The sequence below is a fragment of the Pseudophryne corroboree genome, chromosome 3 (assembly GCF_028390025.1).
Source record: "Pseudophryne corroboree isolate aPseCor3 chromosome 3, aPseCor3.hap2, whole genome shotgun sequence".
Lineage (NCBI taxonomy): Eukaryota > Metazoa > Chordata > Amphibia > Anura > Myobatrachidae > Pseudophryne > Pseudophryne corroboree.
The window spans coordinates 727174026-727199162 of NC_086446.1; positions in this window are offsets into that span (position 1 = coordinate 727174026).

A 25137-nucleotide genomic window follows, 5' to 3' on the forward strand; every position below is an offset into this window, starting at 1 on the left:
TTGAAAAATCTACAGATGACCTGCAAAACATGAACTGTGTGGGGTCCTGAGGACCGAGTCTGAGAACCTGTGATAGAGATTATTGACCCTGAGAACTGCATTGACTTTCTCTCTGCCATTTGCTTCATGTGCTGGCCAGACCTAGATGCTTTTTGTAGGGTTTGCGGTCCAGCCAGCCCCTGATAGGTCTGTGGGTATAGTGTGTGCCCTTGCTATAAACATCAGTAATGTCTATTATCAGATTCATTCAGGCTGCGGTCAGTGTGGTGGATGTAGCTGGATAATTGCCAGAGCACGTATCCATTGGGAGTTTCACTATTAAACCTGCATTTGTCTTTATAGAGCGTTAGGAGGCCTATGCAAAATATCAGAACCACTAATACAATGTTTTATACTGTAGTTTTAAGAATACTTTTGTAAATACCAACTGCTATATCAACATTTTCATTAAGTGAAACTTTAAGAAGAAAAAATGTGGAATGTACAATAGTCAGAATTGTATTTTTTATTTTAACATTTAAAAAGAAAATAATATCTTATGATCTGTAACTGTAAAAATCTAAGTCGGGGGGGAGGGGATCTAAAGGGGGAGTTTACTAAAGTGCAATTTTGCAAACGTGTATGTTTTGTGTGATGTGTAAGAGAAAGTGTGACCACAAAATATAACGTAAACAATTGGCTTTAACCCACAGCCCTCAACCTACTGCGGTGCCAGTGGTATGTGACCACATCATGTAAATAAAAATGCTCCCCTACTTCCCATATATGTTGGGTTTTGTCAGCTTATTCCCCAGTGCTCAGTAATGGATATGCTTGGTTGTGGTCCTCTCTCTTTAGGCCAGGGAGCCAGAACCTAAACCCATTGAAGAAGCATAAATTGTATTTAAAATCAGTATGATGCACTGAGCCCAATATTTTGGAAACGAACATTCCCAGATTTTAAATGAAATACAGTTTGGAATTGAGAATTAGTTAAGAGCGGATATGGGGTATGATATATGTGTGTGTGTGTATACACATATAATTAGTGTGTGTTGCTGGTCCTGCACTCACAGCATTTGAAGAGTGTATCACTGGGGTGCTCTTCAGTAATCCATTGGATTAGGTATCCAATAAATATGTGTATTTCAATCTACTGTATGTAGAATAATAGCACTCTCCATTTTTTTGTTTTTAAATACAGTTTCTTAAAGCTTTATTTGCATGCCATTGCGCCGACGTTTCAAAAATCTTTATCTAGACTTCATCATCATATACAAAGATAATGGCAAGGCAAGAAAGTACAGTGTAAACACATGCGCAATGGCATGCAAATAAAGCTATAAGAAATTGCATTTAAAAAAAAAAAAAAACTTGGAGAGCACTTTTATTCTACATACAGGATGTAGTTAATATACAGGCTATAGGAATCCCGGCAGCCGTTAAAATGCCGACCACTCCACGGTATTCCCACTTAGGCGGTGGGTCCATGCCACCACCAAAGGGATACCAGATCCCGTAGCGAGCCAACTCTTTGCGCTCGCTGCCGGTATTGCGGCTGGCTGGATGCCGCTGTCTGGATCCTGACAGCCGACATCTCGTCAACTGGCATCGTCAACAGAAAAAGTAGAAAAAAAGTATTACTAGGGCGTCAACATAGATTTGAAATGATGGGAGCCATAATATTTATTAAGCAGCCAATAATTATTTTTATATAATAAATTATTTTTTATAGGGTCAATAAATAGTTTTTTTTAGAATTGGGGCAATAAGAATTAATTACCAGGGCAATACTTATTTTATGACACCACTTATAGCGCAAGCTCGTGGCATTACAAATGCCAACATGCACATTGGCACGTGTGTACTATAAAAGGTGACGGTTATTAAATATGTCTCTGTCCCCACTATAAATTAACATTTTTGTTGCCAAATATTAAAATATATCTATATTGCCCCATAAAGATAAATAATCCATACTAAGATAATACATTAATACTGGCTGCGTAATAAATGACTGATAGGTACCCCATAATTCATAATAAGTCAATATTGTATTCCCAATAAATACTTTTTTTTTTATATCTTCTTTTTCTGGTCTCACTCCACATACATTCAAGCCTGTCGGTACCATGTATTACTATAAACTGCACACACAACCACCACTTAGTAAATCTCCCTCCTTAGATTCTGAAATACCAGTTATATAAATGTAACAAGGTGGGTTCTATTAGGGGGATAGAAAAAACAAATACTAATAATAAAAACATATTGCATAGACACAGAGTTGGCATGTTATTTTTATATGAATTGTTTTTGTAAAATGTTTAATCAGAACCTAAAATATTTGTATTTCCTAATGCGCACGAATGTCGGGCAAATAGGATTCAAACAACTGTGCTATAAATAAAAAATGTTTTACTCTTTTTCTTACTTTATTTTTTTTAAATCAATAATGTGGGGGTTCGGGGTTGTTTTTCTGCTTTTTGCTTTGTGTTTGTTTTGATCTTTTCCAATACATTTATTAACATGTAACCCATTGCATACATTTGTTTTCTTACTCTAGCGTGGTCTAAAAGAATCGATATTCCATTCATTATTATTATTATTTATTATTATTATTATTATCCTTTATTTCCGCAGCGCCCAGTTCCAGAGTACATAAACAAATAATCAAACAGGAAAGCAGCGACTTATGCTGGCCATACACTTGTGCCTGTGCATGCTATGTGATATTGGGCACGATTTCCCTTGAAGCTCACATTGCGATAAATCGCATCGAAAGTGCTTTTTTTTTGTGCATTTGATGCGCATACAATCATGCGATTTATCACATGCCCCTAGCGACCAGGGTGGCGGGGAGTGTCCAGGAAGTGAGCTACATATCTCACAGATCGCACGTCACAGTGCGATAAATAGCATTTATTCCGACGCGATTGCACGCTGCACTTTTTCGCAGCCATGCGATCGGGTCGGAACTGCGCATGCGCTGCGGCCGCAGGTGCGTCGTTGCCCGGCGACGAGTCCTACAACGAAAGCGTTCACAACGGCTATCGCATGAAGATTGACAGGCAGGAGGTGGATCTGGGCGTCAACTGACCGTTTTCGCGGAGTGGTGATCCGAACGCAGGCGTGTCAAGGCATTTGGAGGGTGGATGTCTGACGTCAATTTCGGGACCTGACAGGCTGAGTGATCGCAGTTGGTAAGTAAGTCGGGACTTACTCCTAAACTGCACAAAATGTTTTTGCATGGCTCGGCTGCACAAGCAAGCGCAGCCTTGCTATGCAAAAAAACACTCCCCCATAGGAGGCGACTATCTGATTGCACGGCAGCTAAAAACAGCTACGGTGCGATCAACTCGGAATGAGGGCCAGAGTTCTAAGACCACTGCACGTGTCACCTCAGTTGTTTATATGTAGTCTTTATGTTGTCATGGATACAGACTCCGGAGCGACAGTTACAGTATGTTCTATTTCTTTCATCGCTACCACATTCTCTGTACCAAAGGCCAGTTTGCTAATAGTCACCAGTTTTTCTCTGACGTCCTAGTGGATGCTGGGAACTCCGTAAGGACCATGGGGAATAGCGGCTCCGCAGGAGACTGGGCACAAGAAGTAAAAGCTTTAGACTAGCTGGTGTGCACTGGCTCCTCCCCCTATGACCCTCCTCCAAGCCTCAGTTAGATTTTTGTGCCCGAACGAGAAGGGTGCAATCTAGGTGGCTCTCCTGAGCTGCTTAGAAGTAAAAGTTTAAATAGGTTTTTTATTTTCAGTGAGTCCTGCTGGCAACAGGCTCACTGCATCGTGGGACTAAGGGGAGAAGAAGCGAACTCACCTGACTGCAGAGTGGATTGGGCTTCTTGGCTACTGGACATTAGCTCCAGAGGGACGATCACAGGTTCAGCCTGGATGGGTCCCGGAGCCGCGCCGCCGGCCCCCTTACAGAGCCAGAAGAGCGAAGAGGTCCGGAGAAAGCGGCGGCAGAAGACGTTCCTGTCTTCAAATAAGGTAGCGCACAGCACTGCAGCTGTGCGCCATTGCTCTCAGCACTTCACACTCCGGTCACTGAGGGTGCAGGGCGCTGGGGGGGAGCGCCCTGAGACGCAATATAAACGATATAAAAACCTTATATGGCTAAAAAAAATGCATCACATATAGCTCCTGGGCTATATGGATGCATTTATCCCCTGCCAGTTTCCTGAAAAAAGCGGGAGAAAAGGCAGCCGTGAAGGGGGCGGGGCCTTTCTCCTCAGCACACAAGCGCCATTTTCTTTCACAGCTCCGCTGGAAGGACGGCTCCCTGACTCACCCCTGCAGTCCTGCACTACAGAAACAGGGTAAAACAGAGAGGGGGGCACTATTGGCAGCTAATATATAAATACAGCAGCTATAACAGGGAGTAACACTTATATAAGGTTATCCCTGTATATATATAGCGCTCTGGTGTGTGCTGGCAAACTCTCCCTCTGTCTCCCCAAAGGGCTAGTGGGGTCCTGTCCTCTATCAGAGCATTCCCTGTGTGTGTGCTGGGTGTCGGTACGATTGTGTCGACATGTATGAGGAGGAAAATGATGTGGAAGCAGAGCAATTGCCTGTGTTAGTGATGTCACCCCCTAGGGAGTCGACACCTGACTGGATGGTAGTAATTAAAGAATTACGTGACAATGTCAGCACTTTGCAAAAAACTGTTGACGACATGAGACAGCCGACAAATCAATTAGGGCCTGTTCAGGCGTCTCAGACACCGTCAGGGGCGCTAAAACGCCCGTTACCTCAGATGGTTGACACAGACCCTGACACGGATACTGAATCCAGTGTCGACGGTGACGAGACAAACGTAATGTCCAGTAGGGCCACACGTTACATGATCACGGCAATGAAGGAGGCATTGAACATTTCTGACACTACAAGTACCACAAAAAAGGGTATTATGTGGGGTGTGAAAAAACTACCAGTGGTTTTTCCTGAGTCAGATGAATTAAATGAGGTGTGTGATAAAGCGTGGGTTTCCCCCGATAAAAAACTGCTGATTTCTAATAAATGATTGGCACTATACCCTTTCCCGCCAGAGGTTAGGGCACGTTGGGAAACACCCCCTAGGGTAGATAAGGCGCTCACACGCTTATCAAAACAAGTGGCGTTACCGTCTCCTGATACGGCCGCTCTCAAGGAACCAGCTGATAGAAGGCTGGAAAATATCTTAAAAGGTATATACACACATACCGGTGTTATACTGCGACCAGCGATCGCCTCAGCCTGGATGTGCAGCGCTGGAGTGGCTTGGTCGGATTCCCTGACTGAAAATATTGATACCCTGGATAGGGACAGTATATTGGCCCTCATTCCGAGTTGATCGCTCGTTATTTTTCATCGCATCGCAGTGAAATTTCGCTTAGTGCGCATGCGCAATAGTCGCACTGCGACTGCGCCAAGTAACTTTGCTATGAAGATAGGATTTTTACTCACGGCTTTTTCTTCGCTGCGGCGATCGTAGTGTGATTGACAGGAAATGGGTGTTACTGGGCGGAAACACTGCGTTTTAGGGGCGTGTGGATGAAAACGCTACCGTTTCCGGAAAAAACGCAGGAGTGGCCGGAGAAACGGGGGAGTGTCTGAGCGAACGCTGGGTGTGTTTGTGACGTCAATCCAGGAACGACAAGCACTGAACTGATCGCACAGGCAGAGTAAGTGTGGAGCTACTCTAAAACTGCTAAGTAGTTTTTGATCGCAATAATGCGAATACATCGGTCGCAATTTTAGGATGCTAAGATACACTCCCAGTAGGCGTAGGCTTAGCGTGTGTAACTCTGCTAAATTCGCCTTGCGACCGATCAACTCGGAATGAGGGCCATTATTTACTATAGAGCATTTAAAGGATGCATTACTATATATGCGAGATGCACAGAGGGATATTTGCACCCTGGCATCTAGAGTAAGTGCGATGTCCATTTCTGCCAGAAGAACGTTATGGACGCGACAGTGGTCAGGTGATGCGGATTCCAAACGACATATGGAAGTATTGCCGTATAAAGGGGAGGAGTTATTTGGGGTCGGTCTATCGGACCTGGTGGCCACAGCAACGGCTGGAAAATCCACCTTTTTACCCCAGGTCACCTCTCAGCAGAAAAAGACACCGTCTTTTCAAACCCAGTCCTTTCGTCCCTATAAGGGCAAGAGGGAAAAAGGCCGCTCGTTCCTGCCCCGGGGCAGAGGAAGGGGAAAAAGACTGCACCATGCAGCCTCTTCCCAGGAGCAGAAGCCCTCCCCCGCTTCTGCCAAATCCTCAGCATGACGCTGGGGCTCTGCAAGCAGACTCGGGCACGGTGGGGGGCCGTCTCAAGAATTTCAGCGCGCAGTGGGCTCACTCGCAAGTGGACCCCTGGATCCTGCAGGTAGTATTACAGGGGTACAAATTGGAATTCGAGACGTCTCCCCCTCGCCGGTTCCTGAAGTCTGCTCTACCAACGTCTCCCTCCGACAGGGAGGCAGTATTGGAAGCTATTCACAAACTGTATTCCCAGCAGGTGATAATCAAGGTACCCCTCCTACAACAGGGAAAGGGGTATTATTCCACGCTGTTTGTGGTACCGAAGCCGGACGGCTCGGTAAGACCAATTTTAAATCTAAAATCTTTGAACACTTACATAAAAAGGTTCAAATTCAAGATGGAGTCACTCAGAGCAGTGATAGCGAACCTGGAAGAAGGGGACTATATGGTATCTCTAGACATCAAGGATGCTTATCTCCATGTCCCAATCTACCCTTCTCACCAAGGGTACCTCAGGTTTGTGATACAAAACTGTCATTATCAGTTTCAGACGCTGCCGTTTGGATTGTCCACGGCACCACGGGTCTTTACCAAGGTAATGGCCGAAATGATGATTCTTCTTCGAAGAAAAGGCGTATTAATTATCCCTTACTTGGACGATCTCCTGATAAGGGCAAGGTCCAGGGAACAGTTAGAGGTCGGAGTAGCACTATCTCAGGTAGTGCTACGTCAGCACGGGTGGATTCTAAATATCCCAAAATCACAGCTGATTCCGACAACACGTCTACTGTTCCTATGGATGATTCTGGACAAAGTCCAGAAAAGGGTGTTTCTCCCGGAGGAGAAGGCCAGGGAGTTATCCGAGCTAGTCAGGAACCTCCTAAAACCAGGACAAGTGTCAGTGCATCAGTGCACGAGAGTCCTGGGAAAAATGGTGGCTTCTTACGAAGCAATTCCATTCGGAAGATTCCATGCAAGAACTTTTCAGTGGGATCTGCTGGACAAATGGTCCGGATCGCATCTTCAGATGCATCAACGGATAACCCTATCTCCAAGGACAAGGGTATCTCTCCTGTGGTGGTTACAGAAGGCTCATCTTCTAGAGGGCCGCAGATTCGGCATTCAGGATTGGATGCTGGTAACCACGGATGCCAGCCTGAGAGGCTGGGGAGCAGTCACACAGGGAAGAAATTTCCAGGGCTTGTGGTCAAGCATGGAAACGTCTCCACATAAATATCCTAGAGCTAAGGGCCATTTACAATGCCCTAAGTCAAGCAAGGCCTCTGCTTCAGGGTCAACCGGTATTGATCCAGTCGGACAACATCACGGCTGTCGCCCACGTAAACAGACAGGGCGGCACAAGAAGCAGGAGGGCAATGGCAGAAGCTGCAAGGATTCTCCGCTGGGCGGAAAATCATGTGATAGCACTGTCAGCAGTGTTCATTCCGGGAGTGGACAACTGGGAAGCAGACTTCCTCAGCAGACACGACCTCCACCCGGGGGAGTGGGGACTTCATCCAGAAGTCTTCCAAGTGATTGTAAACCGTTGGGAAAAACCAAAGGTGGACATGATGGCGTCCCGTCTCAACAAGAAACTGGACAGATATTGCGCCAGGTCAAGGGACCCTCAGGCAATAGCGGTGGACGCTCTGGTAACTCCGTGGGTGTTCCAGTCGGTATATGTGTTCCCTCCTCTTCCTCTCATACCAAAAGTACTGAGAATCATAAGAAGGAGAGGAGTAAGAACGATACTCGTGGCTCCGGATTGGCCAAGAAGAACTTGGTACCCGGAGCTGCAAGAGATGCTCACGGAGGACCCGTGGCCTCTACCTCTAAGGAAGGACCTGCTCCAGCAGGGACCTTGTCTGTTCCAAGACTTACCGCGGCTGCGTTTGACGGCATGGCGGTTGAACGCCGGATCCTGAAGGAAAAAGGTATTCCAGATGAAGTCATCCCTACCCTGATCAAGGCCAGGAAGGATGTAACGGCAAAACATTATCATCGCATTTGGCGAAAATATGTTGCGTGGTGTGAGGCCAAGAAGGCCCCTACGGAGGAATTTCAACTGGCTACATTTCCTGCAAGCAGGATTGTCTATGGGCCTAAAATTAGGATCCATTAAGGTTCAAATTTCGGCCCTGTCGATCTTCTTCCAGAAAGAATTGGCTTCAGTGCCTGAAGTTCAGACGTTTGTCAAAGGGGTACTGCATATATACAGCCTCCTTTTGTGCCTCCAGTGGCACCTTGGGATCTCAATGTAGTTTTAGGGTTCCTAAAATCACATTGGTTTGAACCACTTGCCACAGTGGATTTGAAATATCTCACATGGAAAGTGGTAGTGCTGTTGGCCCTGGCTTCAGCCAGGCGCGTATCAGAATTGGCGGCTTTATCCTATAAAAGCCCTTACCTGATATTTCATTCGGATAGGGCGGAATTGAGGACTCGTCCTCAATTTCTCCCTAAGGTGGTTTCAGCGTTTCACATGAATCAACCTATTGTGGTACCTGGGGCTACTAGGGACTTGGAGGACTCCAAGTTGCTGGACGTAGTCAGGGCCCTGAAAATATATGTTTCCAGGACGGCTGGAGTCAGAAAATCTGACTCGCTGTTTATACTGTATGCACCCAACAAGCTGGGTGCTCCTGCTTCTAAGCAGACGATTGCTCGTTGGATTTGTAGTACAATTCAACTTGCACATTCTGTGGCAGGCCTGCCACAGCCAAAATCTGTAAAAGCCCATTCCACAAGGAAGGTGGGCTCATCTTGGGCGGCTGCCCGAGGGGTCTCGGCTTTACAACTTTGCCGAGCAGCTACTTGGTCAGGGGCAAACACGTTTGCTAAATTCTACAAATTTGATACCCTGGCTGAGGAGGACCTGGAGTTCTCTCATTCGGTGCTGCAGAGTCATCTGCACTCTCCCGCCCGTTTGGGAGCTTTGGTATAATCCCCATGGTCCTTACGGAGTTCCCAGCATCCACTAGGACGTCAGAGAAAATAAGAATTTACTTACCGATAATTCTATTTCTCGTAGTCCGTAGTGGATGCTGGGCGCCCATCCCAAGTGCGGATTGTCTGCAATACTTGTATATAGTTATTGTTACAAAAAAATCGGGTTGTTTATTGTTGGAAGCCATCTTTTCAGAGGCTCCTACGGTTATCATACTGTTAACTGGGTTCAGATCACGAGTTGTACGGTGTGATTGGTGTGGCTGGTATGAGTCTTACCCGGGATTCAAGATCCTTCCTTATTATGTACGCTCGTCCGGGCACAGTATCTTAACTGAGGCTTGGAGGAGGGTCATAGGGGGAGGAGCCAGTGCACACCAGCTAGTCTAAAGCTTTTACTTTTTGTGCCCAGTCTCCTGCGGAGCCGCTATTCCCCATGGTCCTTACGGAGTTCCCAGCATCCACTACGGACTACGAGAAATAGAATTATCGGTAAGTAAATTCTTATTTTTTTATTCCGTTATCAAGGGAAATCTTCATGCCTTTAATATTGGATTCATTTTATGTGATCATCCAAATCCAAGTGGAAGTCTGCAAAACACTTTAGGGCTGGGGGCCGAGTTTACCGACATGCAGAGTTGGCAGTAGAATAAACAATGTTTCATGGCAAAGTCTAATCCTATTACATGTGGTCAATTTTACACAAGGTTAAAACTAGCTTTTATAGCCCGTTTTTACCGTGCTTACCGCATCGGCCGATAACATATGGGATCCAGGATAAGTTCCCGGACCCATGTGCAGAGGCGTCACTCTGTGTTATTACACCCCCGCTGCAGCCGCCTGAAAGGGGGCATGGCCTAACTTAAAGGGGTGTGACCTCGCGGATCTCCTCTCCACTCTGGGGCGTGTCCAGCTTCCCCGGAGATGCTGGCTACCCCCAGAGACTGGGCTGAGTGCGGTGTCGGCTCTTTGTGTGACAGGAGCCGAGTGCTGCAGGAGATTATCACACTGCAGCACTCTGCTCCTGTCACTGCAGAAGAGCTGGCACTATGGTGTCACCCCTTCTGCCGCTACTGCCCATGTGTAATTGGCTTAACAATGTGTCTCCTCGGTCTGCTTATCGGGGATGTTGCTTTGCATGCCTGAGGCATAATCCCTGATAAGTGGTGGTTTATGGGGCTAATTGAATAGCCCCAGGGGGATCCATTAGCTGCGGTAATTCACAGCAGATAATAGGATACCGCCTTTAAAATGCCAGATTTTTAGACTGCATTTTAGAGGTACCCTAGACTAGTGGTTCCTAACACCAAGCCTCAACAGGTCATGTTTTATGGATTTATTTAATCATGCGCAGGCGAGTTGTTCTGTTTTGGTCAGTAATGATCTTACCTGCTTCCACAGAAATCCTCAAAACATGACCTGGGGGTAATTCCAAGTTGATCGCAGCAGGAATTTAGTTAGCAATTGGGCAAAACCATGTGCACTGGAGGGGAGGCAGATTTAACATGTGCAGAGAGAGTTAGATTTGGGTGGGGTGTGTTCAATCTGCAATCTAATTTGCAGTGTAAAAATAAAGCAGCCAGTATTTACCCTGCACAGAAATAAAATGACCCACCCAAATCTAACTCTCTCTGCACATGTTAAATCTGCCTCCCCTGCAGTGCACATGGTTTTGCCCAATTGCTAACTAAATTCCTGCTGCGATCAACTTGGAATTACCCCCATGACCTGTTGGGAAATATGAGGGTTGAGGTTGAGAAGCTGTGGACTAGGCTCTTGTCCCTCCCACTCACAGGTTGTACACTTTACGTCCCTACCCTCCCACAACACGGTGACTCCTTCAATATCTTGGATGGACCATTATATCCATTCCACTGCTAATCATCCCTGAGAGCTGTCCATTTTTTTTCTCTGTATTAGCCGGCACTCCTTGTCTACAAATGCAGGATGTGCTATGGGATCGCCGGTAGCTCCGTCACTAGCTAACTGCTATATGATCCAGACGGAATGAGACCTTTTTCTTACAGATCCAAACATGATTACCAATTTATTTTTATACAAACGGTACATTGATGCTCTTATAATTTTCTGGGCAGCTTTAAACACATTATTTAATTATCACAATGCCTTGGAACAACCCATTATATTTACCTGGGAAAGTGACACCTCGAGTATACATTACCTTGACATAAAGATCACCAGACATTTGCAAACTTTCAATACGGATATCTACATAAAAGGAATAACCTCCTGCACAACAGGAGTTTCCAACCCCACCTACCCTTCCCTGCGCTTAAACAGGATCTTCCTTATTCTCAGTTCCTGCGAGCATGCAGGATAATTAGTGTCTTAATTGCTGCTGTAGACGGTTTGGTTCATTATATTGGAGAAATTCTTGGTTAGGGGTTTGATTTGAAACATTTGCAGAAACCAAAACATAAACAACTAATGATAACAAAATCACCTGGGTTGACCATTATTACCCTTTAAGTTCCAGGGTACACAAACAGGTTAAGAAATTGTGACCAATGGTCACTTCAGACACTGACCTGTCCATGTTTAAACAGCATAAGATCATGCAGAGTTTTAAGAGGTAGAAACCTCAGAGACCTTTTGGTGAAAGCGGATGTCACACAACCAGTCATTGGCAATTTCATCTTTTTAGGTCCCGTGACAAAAGGTTGCGTGAAATGTGTAAATTGTGTCACCTGCAGATCAATGATCAGTGGTGACACATTCAGACTTCCTAGGATAGGTAAAGCTTACAAGATTCGCCGTCATTTGACATGCACACCAAAGTTTGTTGTATATAAGATTACATGACCCTGCAGTCTTAATTGTATTGGCAAAACAGAAACCATGTTCAAGGAGAGAATTGCCAGTCATAAAAGTGCCATAAAAAATGCCTTACTTAAGAAACAAAGCGACCAACCAGTCGCCAAACATTTCTTGACAGCAGGTCATAACATTGCGATGTTAAAATATTGAATGATTAATCATGTGCCCCCCATGAAGAGAGGAGGGGATCGCGGAAAGGCTCTGTTACGCTTGGAATCCAAATGGATTTTTAGGTTACAGACCCTAGTCCCGTTTGACTTGAATGAGCAATTGGGGGGCAGATGTATTAACCTGGAGAAGGCATAAGGAAGTGATAAACCAGTGATAAATGCAAGGTGATACATGCAGCAGCCAATCCGCTCCTAACTGTTAATTTACATATTGGAGCTGATTGGCTGGTATGTTTATCACCTGGCATTTCTCACTGGTTTATCACTTCCTTATGCTGTCTCCAGGTTAATACATCTGCCCCTGGGTTTGAATTGCTTTGTGTAATGTCTTGACATGCAGGCTTTCAATCCTGGCACAATTAAAATGGCTACACGATAACTAAAGGTTTTGGTGTATACACGCGGTGAGAGGATTGCTACGCCTGATTTTGACAATGCGATTTCCCTTAAACTCCCCCAGAGCCCAGATAGCACAGATTTTATTATCTGTACTTTAGCTTTTGTCTATGGGCCTAATTCAGACCTGATCGTAGCGCACGGCTACGATCAGCTACTCAGGCATGCAGGAGGATGCCCAGCACAGGGGGCACCCCGCATGTCAGGCCTTAACCCCCATCCCCCCCCCAAGCCCCCCCCCCCCCCCCCCCGCACAGGTACAAAAGCATTGCACGGTGGCGATGCTTTTGTACCTGAGGAGCAGCTCCCGCACGCTTGCAAGGAGAAACCCGTCGCTGTCCGGGTCACATTGACTGCGTGTGATATCACGCAGCCGCTGTGGCCCGCCCCCCCTCCCCCCACGGTCCGGGCACACCTGTGTTGCACAGAACGTGCCCACAAAACGCCAGCCCGCCCAGCGACTGCCTCTGCCTGTCGAGCAGAGGCGATCGCTGGGCTGAGATGGCCATTGGCTGTCTGGCATGCAGTGCGCCCGCGCATGCGCAGTTCAGACCTGATTGGCTGCTGTGAGAAAATCTGATTGTATTAATGATTGCTGTCTAGCACTTTTAAGTGAGGCTGCTGCTGCTGCTGAGAATTAGAGCGGCTGATGGTAATTTACAATTAATGGTACCATTATTGATATGCGACTGCTATATAAAGCTCGTGCTGACGTCTGGTAAGCCAACCTCCTGACGAAGTGATTACGAAATGCATTGAGGTGGGGCTTACCAGGCGCGTCTTGTTCCACATGAGCTGTCATCCCCGACTTCAGCTGGTACAGGTGTACGGACGGATCGGTCGTTGAAGCTGGTGCGGTGCGTGGTCCCAGATCCACGTGCAGCGGGCTGCAGCTTTTGCCTTGTGGTTTTACTTTTCATGTGATACACAGCGCACAGAGTGGGCTATCAGGGTACGAGTCCACTGCTATTCATTTGAGCTATCCTGTGTATATATGTGGTTTATGAATTAAATTGATTTGCACTATGAGCGCATTCTCCTTCTTTTGCTATTTCTATCATATATATATATAAATAATATAGTGTTATGATGACCGAACTCCCATTAACATGATTGCACACACTAGATCACATGACTGCATTATTTCCCAACAACTGCGCACCTCCTAGCATAACTACTTCCAACTGTCACCAAATCCTCATCCCAGAGCCACCACACTATCCCTCCACAACTGCAAACAATACTATCACTCACAGGGACACTACACATAAAAGCAGCAAATCCCCGCCTCACTGACAGCGGCACATCCCCACCTCACTGACAGGGTACACATCCCCACCTCACTGACAGCGGCACATCCCTCCCTCACTGACAGCAGCACATCCCCCCCCCCCTCACTGACAGCGGCACATCCCTCCCTCACTGACAGCGGCACATCCCTCCCTCACTGACAGCAGCACATCCCGCCTCACTGACAGCGGCACATCTCTCCCTCACTGACAGCGGCACATCCCTCCCTCACTGACAGCGGCACATCCCTCCCTCACTGACAGCAGCACATCCCTCCCTCACTGACAGCAGCACATCCCTCCCTCACTGACAGCAGCACATCCCCGCCTCACTGACAGCAGCACATCCCTCCCTCACTGACAGCAGCACATCCCCCGCCTCACTGACAGCAGCACATCCCCCGCCTCACTGACTGCAACACATCCCTGCCCCACTGACAGATATATATATTTCTCTGACGTCCTAGTGGATGCTGGGAACTCCGTAAGGACCATGGGGAATAGCGGGCTCCGAAGGAGGCTGGGCACTCTAGAAAGATCTTAGACTACCTGGTGTGCACTGGCTCCTCCCACTATGACCCTCCTCCAAGCCTCAGTTAGATTTCGTGCCCGGCCGAGGTTGGATGCACACTAAGGGCTCTCCTGAGCTCTTAGAAAGTTATAGTCTTAGAATTTGTTATTTTCAGTGAGACCTGCTGGCAACAGGCTCACTGCAGCGAGGGACTAAGGGGAGAAGAAGCGAACTCGCCTGCTTGCAGCCGGATTGGGCTTCTTAGGCTACTGGACACCATTAGCTCCAGAGGGATCGACCGCAGGCCCAGCCTTGATGTTCGGTCCCGGAGCCGCGCCGCCGTCCCCCTTACAGAGCCAGAAGCAAGAAGATGGTCCGGAAAATCGGCGGCATGAAGACTCTGTCTTCACCAAGGTAGCGCACAGCACTGCAGCTGTGCGCCATTGCTCCTCTCACACACTTCACACTCCGGTCACTAAGGGTGCAGGGCGCTGGGGGGGGCGCCCTGAGGCAGCAATAAAAACACCTTGGCTGGCTAAAATACCTCAATATATAGCCCCAGGGGCTATATATGAGGTAAATACCCCTGCCAGAATTCCATAAAAAACGGGAGAATAGGCCGCGAAAAAGGGGCGGAGCCTATCTCCTCAGCACACTGGCGCCATTTTCCCTCACAGCTCCGCTGGAAGGAAGCTCCCTAGCTCTCCCCTGCAGTCTACAAAGGGTTAATAAAGAGAGGGGGGGCACTAAATTTAGGCGCAGTATACATTATATATAAAAACAGCAGCTATAGGGGACATAACTCAGTTAGTCCCTGCATTATATAGCGCTCTGGTGTGTGCTGGCATACTCTCACTCTGTCCCCCCAAAGGGCTTTTGTGGGTCCTGTCCTCGTTTAGAGCATTCCCTGTGTGTCTGCGGTGTGTCGGTACGGCTGTGTCGACATGTTGAATGAGGAGGCTTATATGGTGACGGAACAGAGGCCGATATATGTGATGTCGCCCCCTGTGGGGCCGACACCAGAGTGGATGGATAGGTGAAAGGTATTAACCGACAGTGTCAACTCCTTACATAAAAGGGTGGATGACGTAACAGCTGTGGGACAGCCGGCTTCGCAGCCCGCGCCTGCCCAGGCGTCTCAAAGGCCATCGGGCTCAAAAACGCCCGCTCTCTCAGATGGCAGACACAGATGTCGACACGGAGTCTGACTCCAGTGTCGACAAGGTGGAGACATATACACAATCCACTAGGAACATCCGTGACTTGATCCCGGCAATAAAAAATGTATTATACATTTCTGACTTTAACCCAAGCACCTCTAAAAATGGGTTTTAGGTTTGGGGAGAAAAAACAGGCAGTGTTTTGTTCCCCCATCAGATGAATAAATGAAGTGTGTGAAAAACGTGGGTTCCCCCGTTAAGAAACTGGTAATTTATAAAAAGTTACTGATGGCGTACCCTTTCCCGCCAGGAGGATAAGTTACGCTGGGAGATATCCCCTAGGGTGGATAAGGCGCTCACACGTTTGTCAAAAAAGGTGGCACTGCCGTCTTAGGATACGGCCACTTTAATAGGTACCTGTTGATAAAAAACAGGAGGCTATCCTGAAGTCTGTATTTACACACTCAGGTACTAGACTGAGACCTGCAGATAGTGCTGCTGCAGCGTGGTCGGTGACCCTGTCAAACAGGGATACTAGTTGGCAAACATAAAAACATATTAAAGACGTCGTCTTATATATGGGGGATGCACAGAGGGATATTTTGCCGGCTGGCATCCAAAATAAATGTAATGTCCATTCTGTCAGGAGGGTATTAGAGACCTGTCACTGGACAGGTGATGCTGACTTAAAAAGCGCATAGAGAGCCTTATAAGGGTGAGGAATTATTTGGGGATGGTCTCTGGGACCTCGTATCCACAGCAACTGCTGGGAAGAAATAATTTTACCTCAGGTTTCCTCACAGACAAAGGTACAGTCCTTTCGGCTTCAGAAAAGCAAGCGGGTCAAATGGCGCTTCCTTTCTGTACAGAGACAAGGGTAGAGGGAAAAAGCTGCACCAGTCAGCCTGTTCCCAGAATCAAGATTCTTCCCCCGCCTCCTGTGAGTCCACACCATGACGCGGGTGCTCCACAGGTGTAGCCAGGTACGGTGGGGGGCCGTCTCAAAAATTTCAGCAATTAGTGGGCTCGCTCACAGGTGGATCCCTGTTTCTTTCAAGTAGTATTTCAGGGGTACAAGCTGGAATTCGAGATGTCTCCCCCCAGCCGTTTCCTAAAATATGCCTTGCTGACAACTCCCTCAGGCAGGGAGGCTGTGCTAGAGGCAATTAATAAGCGGTATTCCCAGCAGGTAATACTCAAGGTGCCCCTACTTCAACAAGGACGGGGTTACTATTCCACACGGGTTGGGGTACCTAAACCGCATGGTTCGGTGTGACCCATTTTATATTTAAAATCCTTGAACACATACATAAAAAAATTCAAGTTCAAGATGGAATCGCTCAGGGCGGTTATTGCAAGCCTGGACGAGGGGGATTACATGGTATCCCGGGACATCAAGGATGCTTACCTGCATGTCCCCATTTACCATCCTCGCCAGGAGTACCTCAGATTTGTGGTACAGGATTACCATTACCAAGTCCAGACACTGCCGTTTGGACTGTACATGGCACCGAGGGTGTTTTATCAAGGTAATGGCCGAAATGATGATACTCCTTCGAAAAAAGGGAGTTGTAGTTATCCCGTACTTGGACAATCTCGTTATAAGGGCGAGGTCCAAGGAGCAGTTGGTAGTCGGGGTAGCACTATTTTGGAAAGTGCTACAACAGCATGGTTGGATTCTAAACAGTCCAAAGTCACAGCTGGTTCCTATGACACGTCTACTGTTCCTGGGGATGTTTCTGGACATAAACCAGAAATAGTGTTTCTCCCGGAGGAAAAAGCCAAGGAGTTGTCATCTCTAGTCAGAGACCTCCTGAAGCCAAAATAGGTAGCGGTGCATCATTGCACGCGAGTCCTGGGAAAAATGGTTGCTTCCTACGAAGCAATCCCATTAGGCAGGTTCAATACAAGAACTTTTCAGAGGGACCTGTTGGACAAGTGGTCCGGATCGCATCTTCCGATGCATAGGCTGATAACCCTGTCTCCAAGGACCAGGGTATCTCTACTGTGGTGGCTGCAGAGTGCCCATCTTCAAGAGGGCCGCAGGTTCGGCATACAGGACTAGGTCCTAGTGACCATGGATTCCAGCCTTTGAGGCTGGGGGGCAGTCACACAGGGAAGAAACTTCCAGGGACTTTGGTCAAGTCAGGTTATTTCCCTACACATAAATATTCTGGACCTGAGGGCCATTTACAATGCCCTGAGGCCGGCAAGGCCTCTGCTTCAAAACCAGCCGGTACTGATCCAATCAGACAACATCACGGCAGTCGCCCATGTAAACCAACAGGGCGGCACAAGAAGCAGGATGGCGATGGCAGAAGCCACAAGGATTCTCCGATAGGCGGAAAATCATGTGTTAGCACTGTCAGCAGTGTTCATTCCCGGAGTGGACAACTGGGAAGCAGATCTTCTCAACAGACACGACCTCCACCCGGGAGAATGGGGACTTCCTCCAGAAGTCTTCCAATAGGATTGTACACCATTGGGAAGGCCACAGGTGGACATGATGGCGTCCCGCCTCAACAAAAAGCTATAAAAGATATTGCACCAGGTCAAGGGACCCTCAGGCGATAGCTATGGACGCTCTGGTAACACTGTGGGTGTACCAGTCGGTTTATGTGTTCTCCCCTCTGCCTCTCATACCAAAGGTACTGAGAATAATAAGAAGGCGAGGAGTAAGAACGATACTCGTGGATGGCCAAGAAGAGCTTGGTACCCAGAACTTCAAGAAATTATATCAGAGGACCCATGGCCTCTGCCACTCAGACAGGACCTGCGGCAGCAGGGGCCCTGTCTGTCCCAAGACTTACCGCGGCAGCGTTTGACGGCATGGCGGTTGAACGCCGGATCCTGAAGGAAAAGGGCATTCCGGAGGAAGTCATTCCTACGCTTACTAAAGCCAGGAAAGAGGTTACAGCAACTCATTATCACCGCATATGGCGAAAATATGTTGCATGGTGTGAGGCCGAAAGGGCCCCAACAGAGGAATTTCAACTAGGTCGATTTCTGCATTTCCTGCAAGCAGGAGTGACTATGGGCCTTAAATTGGGTTCCATTAAGGTACAGATCTCGGCTCTGTCGATTTTCTTTCAAAAAGAACTAGCTTCAGTACCTGAAGTTCAGACATTTATAAAAGGAGTGCTGCATAGTCAGCCCCTGTTTGTGCCTCCTGTGGCACCTTGGGATCTCAACGTGGTGTTGAGTTTCTTAAAATCACATTGGTTTGAACCACTAAAAACCGTGGATCTGAAATATCTCACGTGGAAGGTGGTTATGTTATTGGCCTTGGCTTCTGCCAGGCGAGAATCAGAATTGGCGGCTTTGTCTTGTAAAAGCCCTTATTTGATTTTCCATATGGATAGGGCAGAATTGAGGACTCGTCCCCAGTTTCTCCCAAAGGTGGTGTCAGCGTTTCGCCTGAACCAGCCTATTGTGGTGCCTGCGGCTACTAGGGACTTGGAGGACTCCAAGTTGCTAGACGTTGTCAGGGCACTGAAAATATATGTTTCCAGAACGGCTAGAGTCAGAAAATCTGACTCGCTGTTTATCCTATATGCACCTAACAAGCTGGGTGCTCCTGCTTCTAAGCAGACTATTGCTCGTTGGATTTGTAGTACAATTCAGCTTGCACATACTGTGGCAGGCCTGCCACAGCCAAAATCTGTCAATGCCCATTCCACAAGGAAGGTGGGCTCATCTTGGGCGGCTGCCCGAGGGGTCTCGGCTTTACAACTTTGCCGAGCAGCTACTTGGTCAGGGGCAAACACGTTTGCAAAATTCTACAAATTTGATACCCTAGCTGAGGAGGACCTGGAGTTCTCTCATTCGGTGCTGCAGAGTCATCCGCACTCTCCCGCCCGTTTGGGAGCTTTGGTATAATCCCCATGGTCCTTACGGAGTTCCCAGCATCCACTAGGACGTCAGAGAAAATAAGAATTTACTCACCGGTAATTCTATTTCTCGTAGTCTGTAGTGGATGCTGGGCGCCCATCCCAAGTGCGGTTTATCTGCAATACTTGTACATAGTTATTGTTAACTAAATCGGGTTATTGTTGAGCCATCTGTTGAGAGGCTCTATTGTTTCATACTGTTAACTGTGTTTCATATCACGAGTTGTACGGTGTGATTGGTGTGGCTGGTATGAGTCTTACCCGGGATTCAAAATCCTTCCTTATTGTGTACGCTCGTCCGGGCACAGTACCTAACTGAGGCTTGGAGGAGGGTCATAGTGGGAGGAGCCAGTGCACACCAGGTAGTCTAAGATCTTTCTAGAGTGCCCAGCCTCCATCGGAGCCCGCTATTCCCCATGGTCCTTACGGAGTTCCCAGCATCCACTACGGACTACGAGAAATAGAATTACCGGTGAGTAAATTCTTATTATTTCAACTGATTTATTCACGGTTATCCAGTGTAAGTTATTAATTTAAAATGAAACAGTCTATTCTGAACTATTTTTCCTCCTATGTCTCTGTATCACCCTATTTCGGGGCATTTTATAAGATGTATATAGCACTCTTGAGTCACACCATGATATTTGCACCAAGGCGTGTGTATTAAACATCTTAGTGATATTTGGTGGACCCCTTTCTTTGAAAGTAAAGCCTTCATAACCAAGAACCAGAAATAACGACACTGAGACTTGAATTTTGGCAGAAAATTGTTAGCTATTTATTTGTCCCTAACCATTAGGAAACCTGTAAATAAAGAGATTAATTTAATATGCCGCTCCAGCTGGCATATGGTGGCGGCCCAAAAGAACGGCTCAATTAATCTAAATTAACCTTAAATAACTTAACCCTATAAATATACTAAAAACTTACCATAAACCGGTAATAGGTGACAACTCAACCCCCACAGTGACTACCCACCGCTCCTGGGTGCCCTGCCGCTGCCTTCCCGGACGGGTGGTCAAGCGGCCATAAGTCGATGGAGGTGAGTGCACCTAAACCACAACAAACTGTAAAACACTACAGTTTTCCCTACAATACCAAACTGCCGTTCTTTTCCGCCAATAAATAGCCAACGAAAACAGCCAACAACTTTAAAGCCAAAGCACCACGTGCCAAAATTTCCAACTACCAGGGCGGGAGGGTGGGAAACCAAATCACCAAGAGACTTAAGATGGCTTCACCTTCCCTATATATATCAAGCCCTCCCCCTAAAGAAGGCTGTACTTTCCTCACAGCTAGGTCCACCCCTCCCCAGATGTTTAACTCTTTTCTCTCCTATGCAGTCAATACTCTCTCCTAAACATCTTAGTGATATTTGGTGGACCTCTTTCTTTGAAAGTAAAGCCTTCATAACCAAGAACCAGAAATAACGACACTGAGACTTGAATTTTGGCAGAAAATTGTTAGCTATTTATTTGTCCCTAACCATTAGGAAACCTGTAAATAAAGAGATTAATTTAATATGCCGCTCCAGCTGGCATATGGTGGCGGCCCAAAAGAACGGCTCAATTAATCTAAATTAACCTTAAATAACTTAACCCTATAAATTTACTAAAAACTTACCATAAACCGGTAATAGGTGACAACTCAACCCCCACAGTGACTACCCACCGCTCCTGGGTGCCCTGCCGCTGCCTTCCCGGACGGGTGGTCAAGCGGCCATAAGTCGATGGAGGTGAGTGCACCACCACGTATTGCCTTGCCAGCCCCACCGGGCAAACGCTCTCCTCCAGCGCTGGGACCATTGTAACCCAGCGTCCTCTCCCCACTTGATCCGTCTTGGAGCGTCGCAACCTGCACAGCAAGGACCTCTCACCCACTACCACGTCTCCGACCAGCATGCGCGAATCCGCTCTCTTGGAAGGCGCTACCAACTCAGAAACTCGAAAGGCCCCGTGGTAAGCCATTGAGAACGCCAAACTAAACAAAAGCGTCTCAAACCTGGACGACGCGACTCGCCCTACTGCCTCGATGACGGCCGGCAACAACGCCGCATCGATGGGCCGCCTCCTATCCGGTGGCGACGGCGCGACTCGCGCCCACCCTTTCATTGCCTTCCGCAGAACCTCGCTTTTTGTTACGTCAGGGACGCCTCGCAGCTTGCAGAAAAATGATATGCCTGCCAAATACCGCGAAACCACTGCTCGTGACCTACCGGAGACGTACAGCTCCCACATAAAAGAAAGCATCAGCCTATGCCTGCTCTTACCTTGATGCGGACGCCCCTGGACAAACTCCTCCCATTCACTCCAAGCTTGTCCGTACACCTTGAGCGTGGCCGGCGCGATTGACCGCAACGCTAGACCCTCCAGTCCTGCCCGATCACCTGCCAAACATAACCAGGACAGTGAAAACCTTGCTCTTCGGCCTCAGGTGCCAAATCACAATATCTCTCCCACTGTCCACGCGACAACGCGTCTGCGATTCCGTTTTCCAAACCGGGCACGTGCTGCGCTCGGAACCATAGGTTCCTACGTAAGCATGTCAAAAGCAATTGCCCAAGTACCCGCAGTACCACTAGCGATTTCGCCCTCTGGTTATTAATCGCATGCACCACGCCCAGATTATCGCACCTGAACACTATGCTGCGGTTAGCTAACCGATCACCCCAAACTTCCAACGCTACCATAATGGGAAAAAGCTCCAGCAGCACCAGATCTCTTGTAAGACCCTCGCTATGCCAATTTGCCGGCCAAGATGCCGCGCACCACGATCCCTCCAGAAAACAACCGAATCCAGAGGCACCTGCAGCATCAGTAAAAAGCTGCAAACTCTCGCTGTCAACGGCTGGCGCTTGCCATATGCTCACCCCGTTGAAATCCTCCAGGAACGAAGCCCAGACGGCCAAATCCCTTTTTAATTCCGAGGACAATCGAACGAAATGATGCGGCCTGGCACACCCCGCTGTTGCCCTTTTGAGCTTCCGGCAGAAAACCCTGCCCATCGGTATCACCCGACAAGCAAAATTCAGCATGCCCAGCAAGGACTGCGCCTGCCGCAGCGTGACTTTACGCGAGCCGCTGAAACGGCCAATAGTTTCGCGGAGCTTTGACACTTTGTCCTGGGGCAGGCGACACTCTCCCGCCACGGTGTCAATTTCAATCCCCAAAAATGATAGACAGGAGGCCGGACCCTCCGTTTTATCCCTGGCTACCGGGACACCGAAGTGGTAAAAAAGGGCTCGTGTGCTAAACAGCAAGTCGCCGCATCTTGTGTCATTAGCCGGCCCCGCACACAGGAAATCATCGAGGTAATGTGCGATCCCGTGACCGCCTGACGCAGACTCCACGCACCAATGAAGAAAAGTGCTAAAGCGCTCGAAAAACGAGCATGAAACGGAACATTCCATCGGCAGACATTTGTCGATGAAATACTCCGCCCCAATCCGAAAACCCATAAAGCGAAATGAGTCCGGATGCAATGGCATTAATCTAAAGGCTGACTCAACATCAATCTTAGCCATGAGGGCCCCGCTCCCGTAGCTGCGGACCATCTCTAGCGCCTCGTCAAATGACTGATACACCACCGAGCAATGAGCCGGTGGTATTGCGTCGTTGACCGATGCCCCTGGCGGGTAAGAAAGATGCTGAATGAGCCGAAAAGCGCCCGGAGTCTTCTTTGGTACTACCCCGACCGGGGAGATGACCAGGTCATCCACCGGGGGTGACTTAAACGGCCCCTCCATCCTGCCCAACCTGACCTCCTTATCCACTTTCTCCCGTAACACAGTCGGCAAGGCTCGGGCGGACTGAAGGTTCCTGTGCGCGCGCACTGAAACTTCGCTTGCAACAGGCAAGCGAAAACCAAACTTAAAACCGTCTAACAAAAACTTTGCATCCCTTTTATTGGGATACAGACCCAACCATTTACCCATAGTTTCCAACTTAACTGGCGTTGGTGCTCTGCTGAGCGGTCCCGCTCGCGGCCTGCTTAGGGTAGGGTTGTTTCCCCCGATTGCCTTGTCGTCCCCCTTTGAAGCAAGAGGAGGCTGGGTGGGTTCCACCGCACTGCTGGCAAGAGTGGCGAAAACGACACTGTTTGCCAAATGAACATGTTCCGCTGTTAAAAGCGAAGCATTTCCCCCGAGGGGCAGACCGCCCGCCCATGCGAACGGCCAACCCGCCTGTCTTGGTAAATCCCCCGTCCGCGCCCGTTCCCTGCGCTGACGACCCCCCGCGGCGCCCACCCGTTCCCTGCTTCTGGGTCTCTTCCTCCCGCTGGGATGCCCGTGTCACTTTGAGCCAGACCTCCACGTCTTTGAACCCAAAGTCCATGACCCGTAACCCGTCCTGCTTCTCCCGAAACTCTTGGTCATATCGCCGCCATTCCGAGCCCGGGGATGTGCGCTGCATGTCGTGCACGAGATGAAGGTACCGGATGATATTCATGTGTTCTTCCGGCCTGTCCTCCAAATAGCAAGCCGCAAACACCCAAAACCCGGCCAGCCAGTTATCAAAAGACCTGAAAGCTTCCGCCCCCATGCCCTTCGTAGCGGCCGCCGCTTTGTAATCCTTCTTCATGGCCTTAGTCAAACCGAATAAGTCCACAAAGTCACCCCTACGTATCTTTTTGCGGCAGCTGTCTCGCAGCCCCCGCATAACTGCGGTGTACTCGCAGCGCACTACCCCCGGCAGGTCTCGCCTCTTCTTTGCCCTACGCTCCTCTTCACTAATTCGCCTGCGCCGCTTCCGCCTTTTCTGCTGTTTTGCTGCCCTTTTGGCAAGTTTCTCGGCCTCCTTCCTTGCCCTAGCAGCACTATCAGCCTCGGACGCTTGCGACGCCAAAGAGGAGGATGAGGAGGAGGACGAAGAGCTACGCGAACTCGAGCTTGCGGTGGAAATTGAAATAGACTGTACCAACTCACCGGATGCCGTCGACCTCTCCGACCCGGATTGTTCGTCGTCTTCATTCCAATCGTCGTCAACCGCAAAGTCTGCCGAATCCCTTTCACCTTGGTCCTCTGTGGAAGACAAAACAAAAGAGGGCCCGGCCCGCGCATGCGGCGCACGCCGGGCACCCCGTGTGGAATGCGCCGTGGCCGTGTTCCCCTGCCGCTCACGGTCTGATCCTAGCTCCAGCTCCGCCGCGGCAGCCCCCAGCTCTCGGCAGGCTCGTGCCACTCGCTGCGCCGCTGATGCCCTGACATTGCCTGACCCCCTGCGTCCCGCAGCTTGGCCGAAATCCGCCGTTGCCCTAGGGGAGGCCACTGCAGCTAATGGCCCCAGAGCCTCCACCACCGTGGCCAGCGCCGACGCTATGGCCCCAGGAGGATCCCATGCGGCGCGACCTCCGGAAACACCGCCCGAAGGACGACCGGTCCTTGGTTGGGCGCGAGCCCGTGCCCACCGACCGCCCGACGCGCCCCGGGGATCCTGCCCCTCATGCTCTAACCCGAAGGCAAGAGCCCCCCGGCCGGCCCAGTCGCTCTCCCTTTCCGATCCTTCCCCTTCCCTATCCAGGGAAGGAGAAGAATCCCCTGGTCCTGGGGAGGACCCGCTGTCGTGCGCAGCGTCCTGGGCCGCGGCCCTGCGGCCGCTGACCCATTCTCTGTCTCCCCTCCTGCCGCGGGACCCGGTGCGTCCTGCGACGGTCACAGGGACCTGCTGCCCCCCTGCGCGTGCTCCCCCGCG